Here is a 25,101-nt window from a genome sequence, read left to right on the forward strand (position 1 = left end):
AGGATTTTAACTCCCATTTCGGATCCTCTATGTACGTTTTCTTCAGGGTTACAAAAATTTATTAGTCATCTATCTTTGCTTTTGAATAATGTCGTCCTAAAAATTTATTTATTTAAGCCAAAGAAACCTCTGGGATTCGAATTAATACTGACAATAATAAATTAATGCAACTCTTTTGTGTAATGAATACCCCTTTTATTTGTTCCGAGCCAATCGAAAGTCGTGGGAGTTATAATGATTTTGAAACCTGGCAAACTATCACAAAGCAATAGATATCTTATCGACCTTATCCGCTCCTGACTTCTGATAGTCTTTTAAAGAATATTGATATATTTATTGTCTTCAGCCAATAAATGAAGAAAGAGGACTGATTCCTGAAAATATCAATCTATGCTTCGTGTTATATTGTGTTTACAATTATTATCCATACTTCACAGAAACCTCTTGACGCTTGACCTTAATTTTGTAAAATACATGCATATAATATCTAAAATATATTATTAAGATTTCATGAACCAGATAGAAGCTATACTCGGATTCGTTCCCAAGAAAATAAAAACAGTATATAATATTTTCTTTTTAAGGGGAATGTGTTTTGGTATTAACTATTATTTAACCATTTTGTAAACAACTTGTGTTCTTCTGTTTATACAAACCAATGTATGGTGAAGATAAACGAGAAATTGGTTTAATTTTAGAATATGCTGCAGTTGAACTTATTTCCATATTTAGAAGGATATTTACCTAACTTCAATGGTAAAAATAATCTCTTGACCATAACTGTTAGTCGAACGTGCTCGAATTGTTTACTTTAACTTGATTATATAAAGGTTTAAAGTGTGTCAAATGTATCAGTGTTTTCCATCCACATGGTATTTGATACAATATGCAAAGTTTATTAAACATTTTTTTTTTTTTGACACCAGTGTAATGTTATGTCCTGACCTAAAGTGGTCGTTGATCTAAAATTTTGAACATGCCTAACACAGATTATGAAAGAAAAATCCACCCTTTATTCTGGGGCCTGTAAAACATTTTTGTTAACACCATGGTATCAATGAAAAGGGTGGTCTGATTTGTATGCCACATACATAATACCCCTTGTTTGTTCCGCATGGGATGAATTTTTATGAGGGATGTCCTTTCTTATCTACATTTATTTAATGTAGTGGTCAGTAAATTGATCGACCGCATTATAAATTTGGAGATAGAAATCACACACCGCAATATTTATTTGGTGTTAACAAAGTGCATAGAAGTATTGTATTTGCAAGTTGTTTCGGACAAGATAAATTAAATTTACTCAATGATCAAAGAAAACCATTGAACGAAGGAAAAAAATGATATGGTTCATGATATGGTTCATGGGAGAGGTAAATGCAAAAAAAAAATCCATCTTTTTCATATTTATGACCTAGCACATCAAGGTTGAATGGGGTGAGTCTCATGCGATTTCACAAAGAGCTAGAAATTAAAGGATTTGTTCTACAAAAGAATTAAAACAATATATACTTAGGAGCAAAAAAATGGAATCAAATTTTGCGTTCAGTAAAAACGATAAATTGGTCGTGAAGTAATCGACATACATGAATGTTAATAGTACCATTGAAAAGCTTGAAACAAAAGCTTTAAGTCAATGCTAAGAACTCAAAAATCAGTTCGTTGGTTCCATCCATCCAACATAAATGAAGTATGTAAGGAAAAAAAAACTAAAATTAAAACACAAATTATCTGGAAAAGGAGAGTGGGCATTTTGGCCCATTGGTGTAACACATTGAGACATACATCAAATGAAAGGTCTCGATGAGTATACTATTTTTTTGTATGGGCACAAGTCTGTATCTCGTGCAGGGAAAGTGCAGTGATGCATTTTATGTCTAAAAATGTATGTAATAAAATTCAGAAAAGTATACATTTTGACTAGACACTTGATTAACTTGGTTCAAAAAAATTATATAACTGTGTTGGGAGATCAATTGGGCTATTCCATCACCAGTTTTCACCCATGACGCAATGCATTTTTCGGTTTTTAAAACACTTTTGTATGGGACGTGGCTCATTTGTGTAACACTTTGATACATACTTCAAATGAAAGGTCTCGATTAGTTTGTTATTTTTTTATATGGCCAAAAGTCTGTGTCTCGTGCAGGGAAAGTTCAGTGATGCATTTTATGTTTAAAAATGTATGTAATAAAACTCAGAAAAGCATACATTTTGACTAGATGCTCGATTGACTTGATTCAAAAACATTATAATAACTTTGTTTTGTTGGACTTATCCATCAACTGCTCTAATTTTCAAAAAAAAAATGCATTTATGCATTCGGTTTTTATGGATTTATGAAATGCAATACCAAAAAATATTTGAGTTAGTACATATATGATTTTCTGTACTTTGAAGTCGTGTGCGAAACTAACTACCTTGTTGGTTTGAAAGTAATTTAAATATACGATGGTTGTGACTAATTTTTCAAAAATGCAAATCAAACTTTAAGTTATATTACTAATAAAATGTTGGAGTGAATTTAAACTGCAAACCATACCTTTTTTTGTTCTAAAAACACAAACATGTAAAATAAGCTGTACCTAATACATTTTTGAACATAAAATGCAACATTCCACCTTCCACGAAAAAGAGTTTTGTGTCCATTCAAAGGAATAATGCGCTCATCAGTACCTTTTATTTGATGTAAGTCTCAATGTGTTACATTTATTTTTGAGCATAAAATGCACCACTGCACTTTCCCTGCACGAGATAGTCTTTTGTCCATACAAAAAAATAACACGCTCATTGAGATCTTTCATCTAATGTGTGTCTCAATGTGTTACACCAATGAGCCACGTCCCATACAAAAGTGTTAAAAAAAACCGAAAAATGCATTAAGTCATGGGTGAAAACTGGTGATGGAATAGCCCAATTGAACTTCCAACACAGTTATGTAATGTTTTTGAAACAATTTAATCGAGCATCTAGTCAAAATGTATACTTTTCTGAATAAATTCTTCCTTATTTCGTGACCTTTCTTTATTAAGATTAGCAATTTTTAGAAATATTTTTCTTAGATCCTGAAGAAGATTGTAACCACAATCGAAACGTCGATCGAAAACTAGGTAAAAAATATATATTCAAATCAGACCTGTAGCCGACGAAAAAGGACAAAATACTTTTCTGAATTTTATTACACATATTTTTGAACATAAAATGCATCACTGCACTTTCCCTGCACGAGATACAGACTTGTGCCCATACTAAAAAACAATACACTCATCGAGAACTTTCATTTGATGTATGTCACAATGTGTTACACCGATGGGCCACGTCCCATACAAAAGTGCCCAGTCTCCTTTAACATTAAAAAAAAATTAAGTGCAATTCATTGACAGACAACGCTAATACTATTGTTGGAAAAAAAAGACTGAAATTGAAACAGAGACTATCTGGAAAATTTAACATTAAAACAAAAGTGAAGTGCAATTTATTGACAGATAGCGGTAACACTAGCGTATGCATTTTTATGTTTTTACCAACAATTCAAAGTAAAAAATACAAGCTTTAAAATGAGACCATGAGACTTTGAATAAAAATATTTTATCCATGGCAATTTTAGTTTTTAATATAATATAATTTATTTGATTCCGTTTTTTTGCTCCTAAGTGTAGAAGATTGAGTCCTATTTCCTCTGTTTGGTCAGAATCCAATCTTCAAAGAATATATACGAAATAGTGTGAACTCTGAACAAAACATAATGTTTGATAAATACAATGAAAATAAAACACAGCTATTGTATGATAAAAAATATACAAAAATGAAATTTTTATGGTTTAATATTCCAAAAAGAAAATAAAAAAACTATTTCATAAGTCTAGTGTTATTTGAAGTTTTAGATTCATTTCATCAAATTGTTGTACTTTAAGTCAACCTACTAAGAATATCTCAAAAACGATCAACTGTCAAAAAAATCAGAGTTTCTCGGGTTTTGTTTTACATCCAACACCTCAGAGCTTTACTTTTATCAGCTGATTTCTGTTTTGACATTTTTTTCTTTATTTAGTTTCTTATTTCATAAATTTTGTGAAAAATTTTGTATCCACAAACGACAAATCACTTTTCGCACTCCAAACAATTTTTTTTTCTTAAATGACAACAGCTGATTTGATTTTGATAACTCTGAATTTCGCACTCTGACAAAATACCGAGTTATTCAGGGTGCGTTCAGAGCGAACATCGAACACAAAGGAAATAACTCTGGTTGAAAAAGGAGCTACAAAAACACTTGCCAACGAATTCGGAGCGACCCAGAGTGCCCTAGAGCTCACAACGAACAAACCTATTATGCCTTCAGATTTGAAGTTTAATGAAGTTTAAAGATTATAAAAATTAAGTGCCATGCCTAAATATATGTAAAATAAACTTGACCTATATAGAAAAAAGTTATTTTGATGTTTTTTTTTATCTGAAGCATTTTTGAATGAAAAGTAGAAGGAGTTGTCATGTTGTTAATCAAGAAAATCACTTAACAACATGTTTATATTGGAACTTCTACCAGATTGTATAAGTAGTTAACATCTTTAGAAACGGATGTTGACTCATGAATTGCTCATTAGCTTAATGAACAAAACTAAACTTCAATATTCAACCCTTAAAATAACTTTATTGAATAAAAGCATAACAAGTGAACAAAGTTTTGTTTGTATGAAAATCTATAAATCTTATGTGGTGCAGTGAAACTCGTTAAGACAAGAAATGACTGGGGAAAAAGTTTTAGATCTCTTTCCTTTATGTAAGCTAGATACAATATTATCTTCATTTTATATAAAACGGGGTTCTTAGTAAAAATAACGATTAATTGATGGGATGAAAACAAATTCTTAACATCATGGACTACTTATGTCTATGAAATAGGAAAACTTATCTTTAATTTGCTAACATATACATACCTACTAGGGTGCTTCTTAAAAATCAATTTTCGAAATTTAAATGGGACACACTCTTATTTTGTTCTTCCTGCCTTAAATATAAATTGGGTAAAATTTGGCCCAGTTTAAACACGTTCTAGGGGTCGCTACCACAATTCAATGTTTTGAAAAATACACCAAATTTTGTTTTTTTTTCTCAGAAAATTTTAAAATTTGTAATCAGAATTAAGTACTTTATATTAAATCTTTAACTGTTTTGAAAAAAAAGAAAGAAATTTTGATAAAAATACAGCGGAAGTTTAATTTTGAATATTTTTGAATTTGACATTTTTTTTGTGTTATTCTGAGTGATTTTTCTTAATTGAAAAATCCAATGATTTTATCTGATTATTTTTGAGCCTAATATCTTTATTTGACAGACACACCGAAAAAAAAATCCAATATCAATTTAACATTTTTTAAATATCAAATTAACATTTTTTAAATATCAGCCAAAAATGCTCTATAAAATGTGTTTCATGATATTTAAAATGCTAAAACAACATTTTTATTATCAGGATGATATTTAAATGTCACATTTTGGAAATTTTTTTTGAAATTTTATTATCATTTTTTCATATCAATTTCTCATTCCAAATTATTGAAAATATTAAATAAAAAATTCTTAATGTGTACTAATTTAAAAGCGCTTTGTGTTTTTTCGAAGTAAAATGTATGATTTACTGAGAAAATTTGATCGGCAACAAGATTTTACTTCACATAGTTTGGGAGAAAATAACAAAACAATTATATCACCTATAATAGAAAATATAATATCACCACTATTTTATAAAGATCACTTTCAGTAATGTTTTATTTCATTTTTAAGAAAAAAGAAAGAAAATACTTAAAATAATAAAAATAATAAAAAAGAAAAAGAAAGATATGTATATCATTATAATAAATTGAAACGTAAAATCTACTCAAAATTGACATTTTAATTGTCAAAGTGAAATTTTCACTATCCACTTAGGCTTAAAAAAATGTAAAAATGATATTTTAATTGTCAAATTGAAATTTTTATTATGCACCTAAAATTTAAAAATGTCAAAATGATATGATAAAATATCAAAATTGATATTTTAATTGTTGGACGACTTTTGTCACTGAAAAATGTTAATTTGATAGCTGTTATTATCAATTTTTTTTTCGGTGCAGTTAACTGACTGTTTATTAGAAGATTGAAAAATCGGGTCTTAAGCGTACGTTAAAATTTTTTGTTGCAATCGATATTTTTGGTAGCGACCCCTAAATTTTAATATTAAAATCGGAAAAAAATACCATATACTATGCTTATATGGTAGAACATAATACAGGGGTGTCCCATTAAAAAATCGAAAAAAAAAAATTTTCGACCATATAAGAAGCACCCTAATACCTACTACATATAAGGTGAAAATTAAATTCATTTCGATGGTTAATTATGTAGTCGAAAATCAGTTAAGGTAGTATTTCGTTAACACTTTTAAAAAGGTTTGTAATATGACCAAAATCGGTTTTCTATGCATATGGGATATGGGCATTGGCCAACCAAGAACAAACTTATAGATAGACATGGTGTTTTCACAAATCAAATTAGCACATGAAAGTGTTTCAAAAACTACGATTTGTAATGTCGTTTTCCTTCACTCCATTGAGGAGTATACTCCGGATTTACACTTTTTTTTTGAGCGATGTAACTTATATGAGGGCAGCTTTTGATTTTAACCGTGTATGTGTCATTTTCTAATAAAAATAACTTTGGCAAAAATAAACAACAACATACGTTAAAACAAATACCTAATTTTAAATAAGTACGTAAGTGCAAGTGCAAGTATTACTCCGTAGTACTAAAATTATTTTGGAATTAACTATCTTTGACTGTTATGTGGCTTGAAGGAACACAAAACCCACAAATGCTAATTTTTGTTTTAAATCCACCTGGTTCGATTGCCCAAGGTAAGCCCCAGATAGCCCAATATTTTGTTTCGCTATCCCAACCTTAGTTCCAAAATTATCAAAAATGACAAAAAATATTTTTTTTATTTAGTCTAAATATTGTTGGTTTTGGACTTAAGTTCGTTTTCCCAACGTTAACCCAGGAAAGCCCAAATTTTTTTTCTCATTCGACCATTTTTTTTTTCAAAAGATAAAAATAAAAACATTTTTTCATACCAGAAACCGACAAAATTATAATTTTTTTCCTGTGAAAAAAAATTGTTTGTTAAAAATCGGGACTCGTTTGCCCAAGGTAAGTCCAGGATAGCTCAACAATTTTTTTGCTAGCTCACCTTTAGTTTAAAAATTATGTAAAAAAAAAAACTCTTTTCAAATTACCAACGTCTTAAAAATCAAAATTTGTTTCTTTCAGTGTACAAATTATTCTTCCTACAACTTTTCTCAATTAACCATGGGTGTTCCAAAAATTCTTTCACTGTTTTGGTTTGTCCTTCTCAGTTCATAAATTATATCGCAAAAACTCATTTCACAATACAGAGATGTAAAATGTGTTTTTTTTTTACCTGTTGTTTCAATTAGTCAAGCCGAAATTGCGAAGCCAAAATTGAGACCTCAATATTTTGAATTTTTACGTCCTAGATCAAATTCACTTTTTTTATAGTAAGTCTCAAAAATGAAGAAATCCCCTAAAACGCTCAAATTTTGAGATAGACGTATAAAAATTGCATTTGTTTTTTACACCTCGAGTTCCTCATTCCAAAATCATCGTTTGTCCACCCTCCGTTTAAGAAATATTCAAAACACAAAATTTGCACTGAACATTTCAAAAATTCTCAAAATTCACAAAAAAAAATTACGCATACACCCCAGTGTACATATGTACTGAAAATTTCAAAGTCCTCTAAAATCCCCGAAAACTATTTTTTTTTTTCAAAAATTCAAACTTCTGTCGTTTGTGTACCTCGAGTTCTTAACATATATACTAAAAATCGTCGTTTGTTCCCCCTACATTTAGGAGATATTCAAAATACAAAATATGCACTGAAAAATTCACAAAAAAAATAGAGAAGACTTCTTCAAAGCAAATTTTTTATGTATGTATATTTAATTTCTATGATTTAAGGAGTTTTGTTTTACGTATAAAAAGGAAAACAAATTATGCAGCTCTTTGTAAGTGAAATCAAAATCAAAATTTTCCGTATAATTTTCAATAATAGTAAATGGCCGAAGAATTTCAGATGGTTTTACAATTCAGTCAGCGATTAAATTAGAGGAAACTAGTAAAGTCACTGTGGTGTATACGTATCTTTTGTGTATGTAACAATCTTCACGCAAATATTTTTTTTTTATTTAATAATATTTATATATGAAGGGTAGACAAACATGGATCATTTTGTTTCAAAAATTTTGAGGTCGTATTTTTGGCTTCACGGAGCTTTACATTGACTTATTGACATAACATGTAAAACAAACAAGTTTTACTTCTATGTATGTATTGTGAAATAAGTTTTTGCCATATAATTTTTGAACTAGAATGGACAAACCAAAACAGTGAAGGAATTTGTTGGAATGGTAAATTGGAAAAAATGTTAAAAGGACTATTTTTACACTGAAAAAAAAAACAAATTTTGATTTTTAAGAGGTTGGTTATTTGAAAAAGGTTTTTTGTCATAATTTTTGAACTAAAGGTGGGCTAGCAAAAAAAAATGTTAAGCTATCCCGGGCTAACCTTGGGCAAACGACCCAAAAAAATTAACATTTAGGGGTGCCAACTTCACATAGCCTTCTGAAAGGGTTTTCAGTGGAATGAAGGAAAATATCTACTAAAAAAACACAAACGCTTATTAGTTCGAAACAACTGATGTATGGTATGTATAAACGTACTTACTACGAAGCTAAATTTGTCTCGCAGATAACATGATAAACCACCGAGTAAGTCCGAAAAAAAACATTTTTTTGGCCTCAGTGTGTAGTAAGAGAATTGAATAATAAGCAATTTGCATAATGTTCTACACAACTCAAAACTTTTTAAATAACAGTCAAAATTGCTACTTTTTTGTAAGATTTGTTTTATTCATATAATTGAGACGTTTACGCTTGATAGGATATGCTCAAAAGCCTATAAGGGCTATTATAAATGTATTCACTACTCAATTAAAAAGTTAAAGTGACCTCAAGTTGAGGTCACTTTAATTATATTCAATAACTCCGCTTAAAATAAAAATAATTTTCATTATTTTTTCTCTTTGTATTCACTACTGCTCAATTTAAAGGAAACTCTTTATTTGGGGTAGTTGAGAGTTTGCGTAAAATCGAGATTGGAATGCAACATCAAAAAAAAATTTTAAACCAAATAATTTGTTATTTTTTAATATGAATGAATTTTCTTGAAGTTTTGTTTAAATTATAAGTGAAAGAATAGATTCTTCAAAACAGCTTTTTTTCGAATTTTTTTTGAAGTATGTTGGTATTTAATTCTTTTTTCTAAAAAACTTGTACAACAATTTAAAACAAAATCAAAAATTCATTGTTTTACAAGAAATTAAACTGGATACTCTGTTTGGAGATTAAAAAAGTGTTTTCATAATTTAAAAAAATTAAACTTGTTTTACAATTAAGTTTCATTTTTCGCAATTTGAATTATTCTTTTTTGAATACTATAAAAAGCTTTAAAATTATATGCAGCCCTTATTAAAGTAGCAAGTTTAGTGCGCTTTAATTAATGTTTGTTTAAAAGAATGAAAATCTTGTATAATAATGGTTTGATTTGATTGAATTTATTTGCTTTTAAAATATTGAAAACATACATACCTACTAAGTATTGAATTATGAGTAAGTACTTGAAATTAAATGAATGTTTTGAAACTGCATGTCTTAAGACATTCATTACTGTTCCTTTTCCTTATCTATTATAACTTCCATAATGCATCCATGTTGAAACCATGTTGAAGAGGTTGACGTGGCCTACGAAAGTGAACACAAATAAAAAGATATTTTCTTTTCGATTTACTTGGTATTAAAAAATCTATAAATTGGATTTCTTTCTATGTTAGTCATGCGATTAATTTGAAAATATTTCTTTGATAATATAAAATTTACTGACCGTTCCTACATTCCTTTTATGTTTGCAAAATTCATCTTTGGAAATTTTTGTACAAATGCTTGATTGGAAAAAGAATAATTTTTTTCAAGCAATTTTTCTTTCAAAGAAAAAGGATATAATAAAATATTTTTACAGGAAGACAAATCTCAATAATGGATATCTCATTTCTTATGAATGAAATATATTGGTAACTTATTATTCAACGGAATTATAATCTAAGAGTATAGAAGTATTGGTATACTTAAATTTGTAATCCTTAAGACATCTTTAGTATATTTTCAGTTTTTATATGAAAGCTCAGACAAAATTGGAATGAGTTAGCTTTAAAAAGAACAAAGACAAAGAAATGCGTATTTTCTTGTGAAATGGTATTTATATTTCCCATAAAACTTCATTTCACCCCTAATCGCTCATATTGAACGTAATTTTTTTTGTTGGTTTCTATACTTCTAAAGAATAAGAACATGAGTGTTTCAAGAAGGACAAAACATCTTTTTATTTTAAAATTTAAATTCATATTCCAAATCAAATCGGGGAGTATAGATGATATCTATGTACATTAAGTATAAAAAAAACAACGCATATAGCACTTTACCTTTATTTTATCTATCAATAATCATCATTAATTTTTTAATATTGCCATATTGTAACTATTATTTTCTATCTATTTTAATTACCTACACTCGAAAAAAATTGCTTGCTTAGTTATATTTGAGGTTTAATTTAAAAATAGTAGTAGCTACAGTAAAGACAGATGTGAAACGCGATGTGCATTAATGGATAAGTGATAAAAGTATAGGGATATCATAATTAATAAAATTAACCAGTTTACTGTTTACTTAAGAAAGTTTCGAAGAAAAAATTTCGAGGTTTTTATCAAAGCCAACATTACGATGATGGAGAAGATCAAAAATGTGGTTTTTGTTATGCCGTCAGTCGCGTGTCGGTCAATTGAGTAATTCTAGCAAAACTGAGTTTTTAGTTTTTCTCCGAAAAAATACGGATAATGGAAATATGGTATACATATGTCCTTTTTTAAAAGGACTGATATCGAATCTTCCCCTAAATCGACTAAAATCAGCTTAAAGCTGACGAGAATCAAGTCACAAAAAGTGAATTCGGAGATCGGAGGTATAAAGAGTTAAAGTAAATACGCTTCCATTGAATCTTATGATAGATGTTTTTTTTAAATCAAATGACAATTTTAAACTTTTGATCAAACTAAAGACCATTTTAAACTTTTGATCAAACTAATGACAGGCTTTAACAGAATGCGTAGATTTTGGCACTAGATTTGGATATTTTATTTTTTTTTTACTTAGTCCGTTATAAATGCTGGACCAATTTTCTTTAAAATTGATGTTTGGACGGTTTGTATAGTAATAAAGGTGAATTTTTATTGCTTAACTAATATAAACGCACTTTGAACTATACAAGAGCAGGTTCTTACGAACCAGTCGTGCATTTTTTTTCCTTTTCGGTTTTTTTTCCTCAATGAATCTATTTCACCTGAACTTCACTTAACCAAAATTTTTAAATGAATTTCTTATTAATTTATTTGTTTTAATTTTAAAATTGCCTACATTAAGTGAACCAAATTTCTTGCTTTTTATTGACTCTCTTCACAATTTTTAGTAAGAATCTACTTATCACTTTTTTAGATATTTATTAATAGGAGGCATATAATTTTCATAAAAACATTGATTTTTAAAGTATTCATAGAAAAATCTTAGTATAATGGTTGAACAAAATTTACAAAAACAAAAATTAAGATTTGAAAAAAAAAAATGTTTTTTGTGTATCTACTAGGCTAGCAACAAGCCTGAAAGTTTGTGTGCTGGCAAAACCAAGATTTGAAGGACTTGCCGTGCATAACCCATTTTTCAAAACAAAAAAAAGTGGTCGAAACGTTAAGCTTTATTAATTGAAAAATAATGGCACACATTTTTAAACGATTTTAGTGAAATGCTTAAGACATTTTAGTGGGTTTCGAAGTTAAGAAGCAGACTGATTTTTAACATAGTAGATTACTATAAAAAATAACTATAATTAAAGCGAAAAATTTTAAACGATTTAGTAAATTGCTAAAGCCATTTAGTAATTTACTAACTTAAAACCAGTCTGCTTTTTGGCTTAGTTACTTACTAAAATGGCTTTAGCAATTTACTTGATCGGGTAAAATTTTGCACCAATGGCTTTAGCATTTTACTTTATCGTTAAAAATTTTACGCCATTGTTTTGATTGAACGCAAAAACTCTTATAATGAACGTTCCATGCGTGTTTCTATTGGTAGAAAATATTTCATCACAACTTTAACCTCTTCTTTGCAACAAATGATTATGCGCCGGTTGCCCCTTACTTATATTCCAAAAAAAATGAAGCTTTGTTGCATGAAATAAATATTTCTTAAATATAAATTAAAGATCTGAATCTTAATCGAGTTCAATTATCATTTTCTTATTTCTTTAAACATAAACAATAATAAGTATGAATTGAACTTCGCTCGTGTTAATTGAACTCAGTTACACTAAACCAAAACAATTATGTTAACTTAGCAAAAATTAATTACAAAATTACTTTTAAGCAAGAGAACTTATTTATTATGTTATTTAAATTGAGGCTATTGTGTTTGCGGTGTTATATTGCATTAGGTTTCGTTTGTCCCTAAGAGCAACGACCACAAAATTGTTGTTTCTGCATTTCGTGTTGCTAAAAATATTTAGAAAAAGGAAGGTTACCCTAAACGATAACAGTACAAAGCTTGACATTGTTTTGGATTAAAAACCTTTATCGTTCTTCTAATTATACAGGTACATCGACGACGGTTCAACATCAACCTACGTAGTAAAACCCTAAAGTCATTAAAAGATTAACCTAGAAATACACATTCGCAAGAGTCATAGTACAATTGGAGGCCAATTAAATACCTATTTAAGGTTTACCTATATGAAAAGTTAAGCAGGCACATAGTCTTAATGGCTCCTTGTCCCTTGTGGTAGTGTGCAATTGTTCTATGTATCTTACTATTTGAAATAAAACAATAATCCGTTAAGGTTTAAATGACGACACATGTACATAAAAGAGGCTATTAACGATGTAATAGATACCATAGAAAGGAAGTCGTTTGCAGAGCATTATACAGTACAGTGGTAAGACGTCGTCAATTCATTTGGTATTTGCATGATATTATCTAGTCTATCAATAGTATCCCTGTAATGCTACTTAATGTATAATTTTCGTAACAAATTAAAAAACGAGGTGTGATCTAAAAGAAAGGTGACTTTTTGTTTAATTTTTTGATATAAAAAAAGTAGTTTTTTTTATCAAAAAATATAATGCTGTCGCTTCAAAGTAATTTCTCCAAAAAAGAATAAGTGCACTTGTGTTATCACATCTAATAATAATAACTAATTCTTGATATAACTTTGAACTTTGGTATCGTTGCAAATCTGGAGTTGGCTGAGGCACAATTGTGGGCATTTAAAGAAAAAAGAAAAAATAATGAAATTACTTTTGTTTTAAGAGTGAGTACTGATTAGAACAATTCAATTTAAATGTTCAAATGACTTCAACTCTTATAATTTCCTCCAAGGTTCAGCAATTGGCTCATGATTTTATCGTACCCTTCTAGGACGCAAAAGGCAAAATTTTGATTACCGATTCTTATGAAAACCACATCATTAAAAGAATTTAGTTAAATTCCAGACACTTAGAAAATGTATTTCAATGGTCAAATGGTTTATCAAATTTGTTCGTAACCATTTCACAACTCTTTTGTATTCAATCTTTTCATAAAATCATGGGTAACAATTATTACTTAAAGAAAATTTACTATTTTAAATATTTGTCTTTGCAGTTGAACCGCACTTATAACACGCGTATGCAATCTCTATATTCTTGCATTCAGCATCTAAATTTTATTTTCTAGCAAACGAATATAAAATTTTGTTAGAATTTTCACTTAAGGATTCACTTAAGAAATTGAAGGGCATATTTTAATAACAGGAAAAGCCACATTTTGTCTAGAAATGCTTTATTTTTTTAAACACAAAAGAATTTTTATTTGTTTGAACACAAAGGATATTTGAGGAGCTGATTTCCAAAACCAGCTATCGGAAAAAAATCGTAAAATGAGATATGCATGTCATTTTTTAGGTCTTCAATTACATAAAAATAATTTTCTAAACAGCACACAGAGATAGTTATTCAATGTTAAAAAACGACTTTATTTCCAAAACAGCTTATTGAACGCCAAATGTTTTTTCCAAAATGGCCTATGCAAAATGTTCTATCCAATAAGGCCTCTTCAGTATAAAAAATATCAATTTGGCGTATGATAAAATGTCACATTACGATGATGGAGGAGTTACAGAAGTAGTTTTCGTCATTACTTAGTTCCGTCCGTCCATCTGTACACCGTGGTAGGACCTAAACGGTCTAATGATTTTAATTAAATTTTGTGTACTTAAGAGTTCTGTTAATAATATTAAGAATCTGTGTTTTTAGTTTTTCTCAAAACTTTGGATAATGGAAATGGCGTTGTGTTTTTTGTGAAAATTGACTTATTTTTTAGCTTATTTCGTACCAATTTTTTTTCAAAATTTGCAGAATGTTATTTCTTATCATTTAAAAAATGAAATATAGAGCTATTAAAATAACCAAAATAGACACTCCAAATAACAAGAGCAAGTACGTGCGATCCAGAAACGCATTTTAATTCAATTTCATTTATAAAAATGTATTTTTGTTTCTTGTTATAAACTAAAATACTGATATTGTTAAAGGTTTATTTACAAAAAATTTAAAAAAAATCGTGATTTTACCTGCAAAAGAAGATTTTTTTAATAGTTTTACTTCCAAAAGAAGACATAATTCAATTATACTTCCAAAAGCAGATATACCGACTTTTAAATTTAATTTTCAATATAAATGCTTAAGATATATTTATTTTGAAAACTTTAATTTCATTAAAATTTCGTAAAGAAATGGCATCAGTTTGAAAAAATTATTTCATTCCAAATTTCATTCGTTGAAAAAAACACCATAAAATAAATTTTAATATTTCAAAAAAATCCTACGTACTTCACTAGAGAATAGTATTTTTAAGATCCACACAAAATTTCAGCCCAATCGGTTAAAAACTGTAGGAGTTAGTTGGTCGCCCGATGGGAGCACAGGATTTTACTATCATCCTGAACTACACCACTATTTAAAAAATTTCACATCATTAAAAAATTTAACATTAGCCTATTCTGTTACCTATTAATATACTTAATTAAACTAAACAAACACCAAAAGAAAATAACATTTCTTCTTTGTTTTATACGCTGATGAAAATGACGCTCGATTTCGTGGTTTACAAGGTGTTATTACCCCTTAAACTAGTCTAAGCCAGATTTAGTTAGTTTTAATTAGTTTTTAAGTTATAGCTTCTACTAAGCTTAAATAAATAAATAATTTATTGAACCTGTTAAACTTTAATATTTAAATTATTTTTACATGTGGCTTTATCATGTTATTGAAAAAAAAACCCTTTAACTAATGAAATTATACAAGACGTGGATGTAAGGAAATTGAAATAGTAAAGGCGGCCACTGCACTGAACTCATCGATCTAAAGAAAATTTCAGGTGAAAAATGACTATTAGTTTATAGTTACAAAAACCACAGGTCTTCCCGTTTGCATCCTGGCACGATTCGAGTACATTGTGCTTTGTGCATGTCATAGAGCTTGAAGACGATAACTTTCAAAATTTAGAGGTACATGGTACACTGTGGTGTATGCGTAACTTTTGTTGGGAATTTTCAGTGCGAAATTTTTTTTTTTTTGCATATCTCCTAAACTTAGGATGGACAAATGAAAAAAAAATATTTTTTGAAAAAATGTAAATTTTGGGGACTTCAGGGACTTTGAATTTTTCAGTAAGTAATGACGAATTTTGTTGTACGTAAAGAATTTTTGAATAAAATATTTTTTAGAGATTTCAGGGGACTTTGAAATTTTCAGTACATATTCGCACCATGTGGTGTATGCATAACTTTTGTTGGAATTTTGAAAATTTGTATTTTGATTATCTCCTAAACATAAGGTGAATCAACGATGATATTTGGTAAATGTAAAGAACTTAATGTGGAAAAACGACAGGAGTTTGATCGATTTTTGGAGATTTTAGGGGGTTTTCAATTTTTCAGTGCAAAATTAGTTTTTTGAATTTATCCTACAAGGAGGTTTAAAAAACAATAAAGTTTGGTAAGTTTTTAGAACTCGAGTTGGACAAACGATTCCAATTAGTTTTATACATCTGTCTCTTATACTAGTAGAGTGCTGGGCTGGTGCGCGGATGTACCCACGTGGGATCGATTTCTGGCTAATGTGCAAGTAAAGAATTGTGTTCTTTTTCAGTTAAAGTAAAATGCTTCCCTTTAAGAATCAGAACAACAGTGGAATGGCAAAAAAAGAGAAAAAACAAAATAGAAGTTATTAAATTACAAAAAAAATATAATAAAAAAAAATCAATAAAATCTTTTTTTTTTATTCATTAATTCAACATTTTATAAAAATATAAGGCCTCATAATAAAATCCAACGTAAGTCATACGGTTTGTGCATTAGATAAGGCCTCTACAGGAAAGCCTCCGTGAGGCCGTTTTAAGCTGTTCGTCACAAGCTATTAGCTTGTGGATTACCTGCGAAGGAAGTCCTAAGCAATTTCGGTAATTGCGCCAATATATGTAAATAAGATCTGTCCTTCTTCTTATAAAAACCAAAAAATAGCCTGCATTGAACCCTATGAAAAATAAATTGTTACTTGGGATGGCAGTTATGAATTCTGTGCGATTGCCTAGAAATGCAATTGAAATTTTATTTTTAGCACCAAAACTTTCCAAATGGCAAATTTTACTTTTCTCAAAAACGGTATTTAGGATTTTTGTAAAATACTTATGTGTAATTACTGGCACCTCGCCGGTAAGAACTGTTATTAACGGTAGTTAGGTACCTGGTAAGAACCACTTTTTATAATCTCGCAAACGACTCAAACAATATAAACGAAAATTTTCTACAAATGGGTTTAGATAGCCAAGTATAAAATTTTGTTAATTTTTTCAAAATCACAATTTTGGGTTTTTTTTATTATTTTGTTTCTGAAAATCAATTCTTTCAAAAAGGGGTTGATGGATTTTCTTCAAACTCTGTTATAATCATTTATCTTTGTACACAAATATAAAAAAGTTACCTTTTTTGAAATATGGCTCTAACGATTTCCAATCTATCACTAACTACTCATATTTTTTATTCGACCTAAAACTTGATTAAAAACATTATGAAAATATGCAAATTTTTTAAATAGGTAGCATATCATTTGAAAACATTCGTGAAATAATTAATTTTGTAAAGAGTCTTTTTTTATCTCAAAGCAAAATTTAAGTTTCTTCTCAATATAACGTTCAATTAAACTCATTATTAACCCTTTTACAAAAGAAGTTAATAAAAAAAACTCTAAAAACTTGTTCTTTTTTTACAACAACACCCTATTACAACTTTCGCAGCTTCCAGATTTCTTTCGCATGAGTTGTATATTGTGTTCAATGATTTTAACCATCAATATTACTGGTAAGTTATCACTCGTGTAAATATAGCATAAGTAATTAAACCAAAATTCAAATTTGGTCTAAAATAACATAGAAGCTTGCAGCTTTGTTTGTCTAGACGACTATTTAGATTTTCTAAAACGAATTCGTTTATAATGATTGAATAACAAACAGTTCCTTTTATCTGAATTTGTGTATTTATTAAAACAATTCATTTTCATGTCTATATAATAATATTGTTAAAATTATACATATTGCATTAACATTTGCAAACGCAAATATTCCGACCTACATACTCCTTCTCAGCGAATGTATAATTAACAAGCACTTTACTGTTTTGCAAATAAACACAAGGGTAAAGTATGAAGTTATTAATTACAAAATTCCATCTCTTGTCAATGAGAACGAGAAAGTAATGGGGATGGTGACGACGATCAGATTCATAATATTAACATGCATTTCGGTCTATAATTTATACGATTCCAATGGAATATAAATCTCTTGCCAATAAAATCGTATCTTTACTGGTTATACATTTAACCCTCTTGTTGGCAGTATCCGTAGCGAATGGCAATAGATTAAATTATCTGCCCTTACAAGAATTTGTTTGGCATATCGACTAATTAAGAGACGGATCTATACAGAGGTCAAATACACGCACGTTTCATTGAGGTTATAGGGTGGCAGTGAGTTAGTTAATGTTTAGTATTGTGATGAAGTATTCGATAAACGGAATTATTTTATGTATGTAGGTAACCATTATGTAAGAGTATAGATTTGTGGCTTATTCCTTTCTTCTTATTATTCTTTTAAGGTTATAAAATATTTTTTATTAATTCGTAGGAGAACTTATATTTTTGTAATTTATGTGTAGTGCCATCAATGTAGATAGATATATGTACATAGGTATGTAGAGATAAATAAATAAAATCAACATGGCATTATAAGCTTTCCAAAACCACCCTGGTTTCAGATTCATGAAATTAGTTAATTACAACAAAAAATAGTAATCTAGAACAATCAACAAACAAATAGATACACAAATAACTTTAAAAGAGAAGCCAATGTATCGGAAATCAAGGTAGAGTTCTTAGATTGTTTTAAAGTTTATGAATCAAATTTGGGTTTTTTTAACTCAACAATTTTTTTCAACACTACAAATTAAACGAATCAAAATTTGTATAATTATTGAAATTTAAAACCAAATCGTATAACTTAGTGTCTTTTTTCATAGTGCTTGTTGAACCAGGCTGCTTAGATCAATGTAGATCTATTGGAATACCCTAGGCATTCAGAAGACCATAATCTAATCCATCTATGATATTGCTTTTCGATCTAATGGCTTTAGAGGTGGATACGTTTATTAAAGCAGGAGCTTCATGAAACGTCTGATGGATAATTTACACTTAAAACTTTCAGAAACTATATTTTAAAAATAAATTGATCTTTTGAGATAGTTTTCAAATTGTAGGCAGTTGAGTTACTTTTAAAACGCATTCTCATAATGAATACTCTGGTTACCTTAAAAACGATAAAGTTAACTTCAATAATTCAAATCTTTTACCTAACGGAAGACGTTATTTGATCGAATTAATTTTGAAGAAGAAATTGATCTAAGCGTACATACATATATTTAGCACCGATAATGATAATTATCACTCTGAGGAAATTCAAAAATCGTTTGAAAGGGACAATTAACCACTAAGTAATGTAAGCGATCTGATTTGAAAACCAGAAAAAATACCAACTATTTATCCATCACAAATGTAGTTGAAAGAAAGTTACACATACACCACAGTGACCGCTCAAGTTTAAACTTTGAAAATATATAATAAATTTAAAGATGGCTTAATTTGGCTATACATTAATTGTTTATTTCAAAATATCGGCATTGATTGATATAGCTAAATTTAAATGTTTATAGATTTTATTTGTTTAATTTCCTATAAAATACTTTTTTTTATAACAAAATTTGAACCATTACTTTAATGATCTAATTTTTCAAAAAATGATATTTAGCTATTTCTAATATCATCAATAGGAATTTTCACCGGAAAGTTACCTTCTTAACTTCGAAAAAGATAAATTGCTATAAGTTCCATCTGAACTTAGTTGCAATCGGGAGAAGGAGGTGGTTTTAGTGGTTAAGATTCCCACATATCTATGAGCACGCGTTTTCCGGTCCTCATAGAATCTTTTGAAGATTTCAACACCTACCCACGGATAAAAAAAAATTAAATTGTGTTTCCAGTGTTTGATAATATAATTAATTAGGTAATTAAGGCAGTTTATGTTTTTAAAAAAAAATTTGAAATCCACAGTCCTTGCAAAAATAGTTTTCAATGTGTTTTTTTTAAACTTTTTTTCTCAAATTTAATATTAATAATTTAAAAGGAAATAGAAGAAGAAGTAAAATACCAAAGCCAAGTTACTAAGTCAAAAAGCAGATTGATTTTGAACTTAGTAAATTACTAAAATGGCTTTAGCATTTATTCAACCGTTTTTATTTTTTTTTTTGCTGTAATAATTTTTTTATGAAACAAAATAATTAAACAATTTTAAAAGGCAGCAATAAATTTAATACATAACACTCATAACGCTCCCTTTGCATACAAATGTGCACGTATATGTACATATTGTGATATTGTATATATACAAACAGTCAATTGGACAACAAATTGTGTGTATCTATGAAGTACAATAAGATAGAAAACATTGTTTAACTAAAATTTCAAATTAAACAAGGTAGGTATAGTAGCAATAAGTTCAAAGACGTATATCTGGGTAAGTACTTAAATGTTTACACTAATTTTTTAAAGACCGAATGAGGTGCTCCGTCCAATGTGTCTCACCCAAATTTCAATCCCAACACGAATGCATCGACCTTTTTTTTGATGCGATACGCGCAAGTTCTTAGGTACATAAAAAAATAAGCTCATATACGAACACACCACAAAACATACTTCATAACATTGAATTTCGAAATATAACACAACTTGGTATTACATGGAATACACAAAAGTGGACTCCGCCCATTAAATCAAAGCTTTATTTAAGCTTCAACGGGATTGCTTTCCCATTCCGGTGTTTTAAGGAAGGTAAAAGATAGTACTTCTATTTGACACCTCTTGTAGTAGACACAATGAAATTTCATGAAGTGGGGAACATGATTATTGAAATTTTACCTGTCGCCCGCCATTTTATTCAAAGGGTCTGCTATGGAATTTAATTATAATGTTGTGCAGATGGGTATATGTATGTTAAACTTAATGTCTGCAAGTTATGATTGGCAGGAATTTTTGTGTATATACATATATATATTACCTATGTGAATACATGTATATAATAAATGTATAAATACATTTTTATCCTACCTACCTACCTGCCTACCAATGTATCTATCTACATACGATGGTACGTTCACTTTATTTACTTTAATTGTACTCATGCAATTATAATGTTTTCGGTTTCAAATGTTCTTAACATCTTCTATATCGGTTTCTTTTTCATTCCAATATTTAAATATATGCACACATATTATGTCACATATTATGTCACACATATTGTGTCACATAAATATAGTAAAGGTATAAATGTCTCGGGTCTATGAAATTATAATTTACGAAATTCGATTCAATGAGGTTTTTTTCCACTTTATATTAGTGTATACTCGTAATTACAATATCACGTGGCACTTAATTCTGCAAGGTATTGTAAAAAATATTTTTTTTCTTTAATGCATTTGTTTTATATTACAAATTAAAAAAAAATAAAAAAATTCTATTAAAAAAAAAACAATATTTATTGCAAGTAAAATAAAATTTTTATTGCAAATAAAAATATTTTACATTAAAAAATTGAAAAATATTTGCATTGAAAATGAAATTTTTAATGCAATTAAAAAAAAATCAAAGGTATTAAATATTTTTTTTTAATATTAGCTACATTTTTTTTATTTCCAATAAAAATTTTATTTTCAATGCAAATAATTTTCAGTTGCAATAACATTTTTTTATGCCAAAATATATTTAGTTGCAATATATATATTTTTATTAATGGTAATATTTTTCCGTTGCGATAAAAAAATTTTTTAATTCAATTTTTTTCAATTCCAGTAATTTTTTTTAGTGCAACATTTAAAAAAATTTCAAATGCACTATTTTTTAATTGATATTTTTACAACCCTGGATAAAATTAGGTTCCTTACCTATAATATAAATCGTACTTAATTCAGCTTAATTTTTTCCGGCTGCGCTCAGGGCCATAGCCAGAGATGAATTTAAGGTAGGGCATCGGTTGTTACAAGAAGGGCGTTGGTAAAATTTGAACTTGAGCTGATCTGGTGACACACCTATTCATCATTCCCACAAAGCACGCTGTGTGCTACCTGCAAGGACAAACCTGAAAAGCCGCTTAAAACAGAATTTTTGATTTTCTAACGAGAATATCACGTGATGTGATAGAACTTTTCTGAATTCGGATTCGAGCTCAGCCCACGAAAAGTCTTTAGAAATGTTTATTTTTTTTTCTGTAACAAAAACCTTGTTGAACAGTGTAGGTATGTGGAAAATTCTTCTACGAATAACTTTACCAAAACAAACGTATGGATTTTTCAGCCTCCATTAGATTTTTTCAAACTTATTTCTGACTCTAGCTATTTGTATGTCCAGGAAAGTAAAGGCTTCGCCACACAGAGCGCATTTAAACACTACGTCCACCTCTACGTTGTAATTTACAGAAACTCATATATCCGTTTTTTTATGCTTAATCTTCTTATAAAACATTACGTACTGCCGAAGATCCATAGCCGTATTTAGGGGGGGGGTTTTGGGTGTTTAACCCCCCCCCGAAATTTTTTTTCAGAAAATCAAAAGATACCTATATTATAAACATATTCAAGTCTAATATGTGCAGCACTAAATGATTTGTTTTTGTATTTTAGTGATTTGATTACCTATATGAAAATCTCCCTTAAAATCACTACCAATTTTGCATCGTTGCAGAAGCTGTCGATGAAGTTTGTAAAAAGGAAAACAAAAATTGTTTGGTCCATTACAAAGAGTTTATATCTCTTTGACCATTTCCTTAAGCACTATGTTAACACCTTAAAATGCTCTTTTAAATACCACAAGTACTTATGCAGGGTTTTTGGTGCCGAGACTAAACTATGCTTTTTCAAAGAGTTTCGGTGGCTGAATTGGAATCCAAAGACGGACTTATTCGATCACATCTCGTTTTTGAAATATTACCCTTAAATCTATTTAAATCTTTCAGACATCTTTTCTACTGTCCGAGATATCTTCAGTTGCTTATTACCCACTTTTGTTCTATGTTAACCTTAAATCCAGTATGTAAGCGAAAATAAATGTATCGGTTTATTCAGAGACTGTGGTACCTACCAACGCTAGGAAATAACCTCGAAAACTGGTAAAAAGCGGGATTTTCGATTTTCTAACGGGAATATCTCAAAAACGTGATAGAATTTTTCTGAGTTCGGATTCGAGCTCAGCACATAAAAAACCTTTAGAAAAGTATATCTTGGTTTCTGTAACAAAAACCTTGTTGGCCATACTCAAAATAAAAAAAATGCGATTATACTTTTGCAATGGAAGAAAAACTTGTTTTTATTTCTAAAAATTATAAGAGAAAGAAACGGGACATTTTGTTCTTCTCAATATTCTTGTTTTTTGATTCCCTTTAATAAAAAAATAGTAGGGTGTCGCTGCAATACTCGGTTTTATATAAATAGCATTTTTATATGGTGCGATTATACTTTTGCAAAGCACTGTATTTACAACATTTCATTATTCTTTTGTTTCAAATTATAAAATTAAACAATTTCAGTTTATTGTTAAATTTCAAAGTGAAGTATAACACTGGTCAACAAAATTAAACTTCTTTTTTGTTACAGAAACCAGGGTATACTCTTCTATAGGTTTTTTGTGTGATTCGAAACCGAAGTCAGAAAAATTGGATCACATCACGTTTTTGAGATATTCCCGTTAGAAAATCGAAAATACCGCTTTTTACCAGTTTTCAGGGTTATTTTTTAGCGTTTACTTATTTTTTTTTAATTGAATTTGTTACAGTTTCTAAAAGAATTAAGTTTTGTCTCTCTAAATCCGTTTAAATCTTTTAAATATCTATTTTCTTCCTCGAGAAATCATAACTTGAAATCAAAGTGTGGGGCATCTCATATTTATTTGCTTTTAATAGCAAATATCGAAAAGTTCTGTACCAATCACTTTCAAATTTGGACACAATTCTTTTAGAAACTGTTATAAATTTAATTTAAAAAAAATAAGTTAACGTTAAAAAATAACTTTGAAAACTGGTAAAAATCGGCATTTTCGATTTTCTAACGGGAATATCTCCAAAACGTGATGTGATAGAATTTTTCTGACTTCGGATTCGAGCTCAGCTTATAGAAAAGTATACCCTGGTTTCTGTAACAAAAACCTTGTTGACCAGTGTAATTAGCTCATGTGAAACAACTTGGATTATTTAAAATTTTGGTTTTTAAGTATTGCTAATTTTATTTAGAACTCAATAGATAGAATGTACCTGTCAATTTTCTGCTACAAAATTTCAGTGCAAGAAAAATTCAATTTTTAAATGTTTTATGTATTAAATTGTACGAAATAATTTTTTTATAAAGCCTTAGAATGGTTAAAATTTGTTTCTTAAAAAAAATTTTCTTGCTCGCTTACGCTCGCAATTTATATCAACCAACTTATCACTCTTTGTACCTAAAAAACTAGAGATGCCGCTGAATATTCGGCCATTTTTAAATTCGTTTACCGTAAGCAGGGCTTTTTTAAACTTTTAACTACGAATTCCTCTCCAAAAAAATACTTAAAAAGGATATTGGCAAATGTTTCGCTTCTGCACAGTTCAAATGACTATTTGATTTAGCGGGATTTAGAATCGACTGCAGCTACATATAGTTGATACAAAGTATTGTGATTTCTAAAAAAAAATTTTGTTTGGTCTGAGCTAACCCCCCCCGAAATGAAATCCTAGCTACGGCTATGCGAAGATCCATTTCTCTAATTCTTAAACCCGAAAATACTGGCATAACTACCTTCAAAAATGCTTTTTCTCTAAAAATGTCTTAGTTTAAATCATGCTTTACCTTCAAAAATGTCATTTATTTTCAAAAAAGGAATTTTTCAAATCAGGTAAAGGCAGGTCTGTTTTTAAAGTAAGTCATTTTTCAAGGTAGGGCATTGCCCCACCCCCTGGCTACGGCCTTGGCACCGCCCGAGATCGGAATGAGTGTAAGCAGACGAGCTTCCGAGACTGTGGTCCGAATAGCTCCGACCCGATATCGACAGATGATTCGGCTTGAGGGTACGCGTAGTTTGAGCACTAAGCCTGCAATCCAGAGATACCCAGAAGGAGATGGGAAACTTCTAACGTCATACTGGTTTGCGTACAAGCTGTGTCGTACGCTTTTGGCTATGTTTGCGTGAAAAGTCCTACACTTTTGGCTAGGTATGCGTGAAAACACTGT

The sequence above is a fragment of the Episyrphus balteatus genome, chromosome 1 (assembly GCF_945859705.1).
Source record: "Episyrphus balteatus chromosome 1, idEpiBalt1.1, whole genome shotgun sequence".
Classification (NCBI taxonomy): Eukaryota; Metazoa; Arthropoda; class Insecta; order Diptera; family Syrphidae; genus Episyrphus; species Episyrphus balteatus.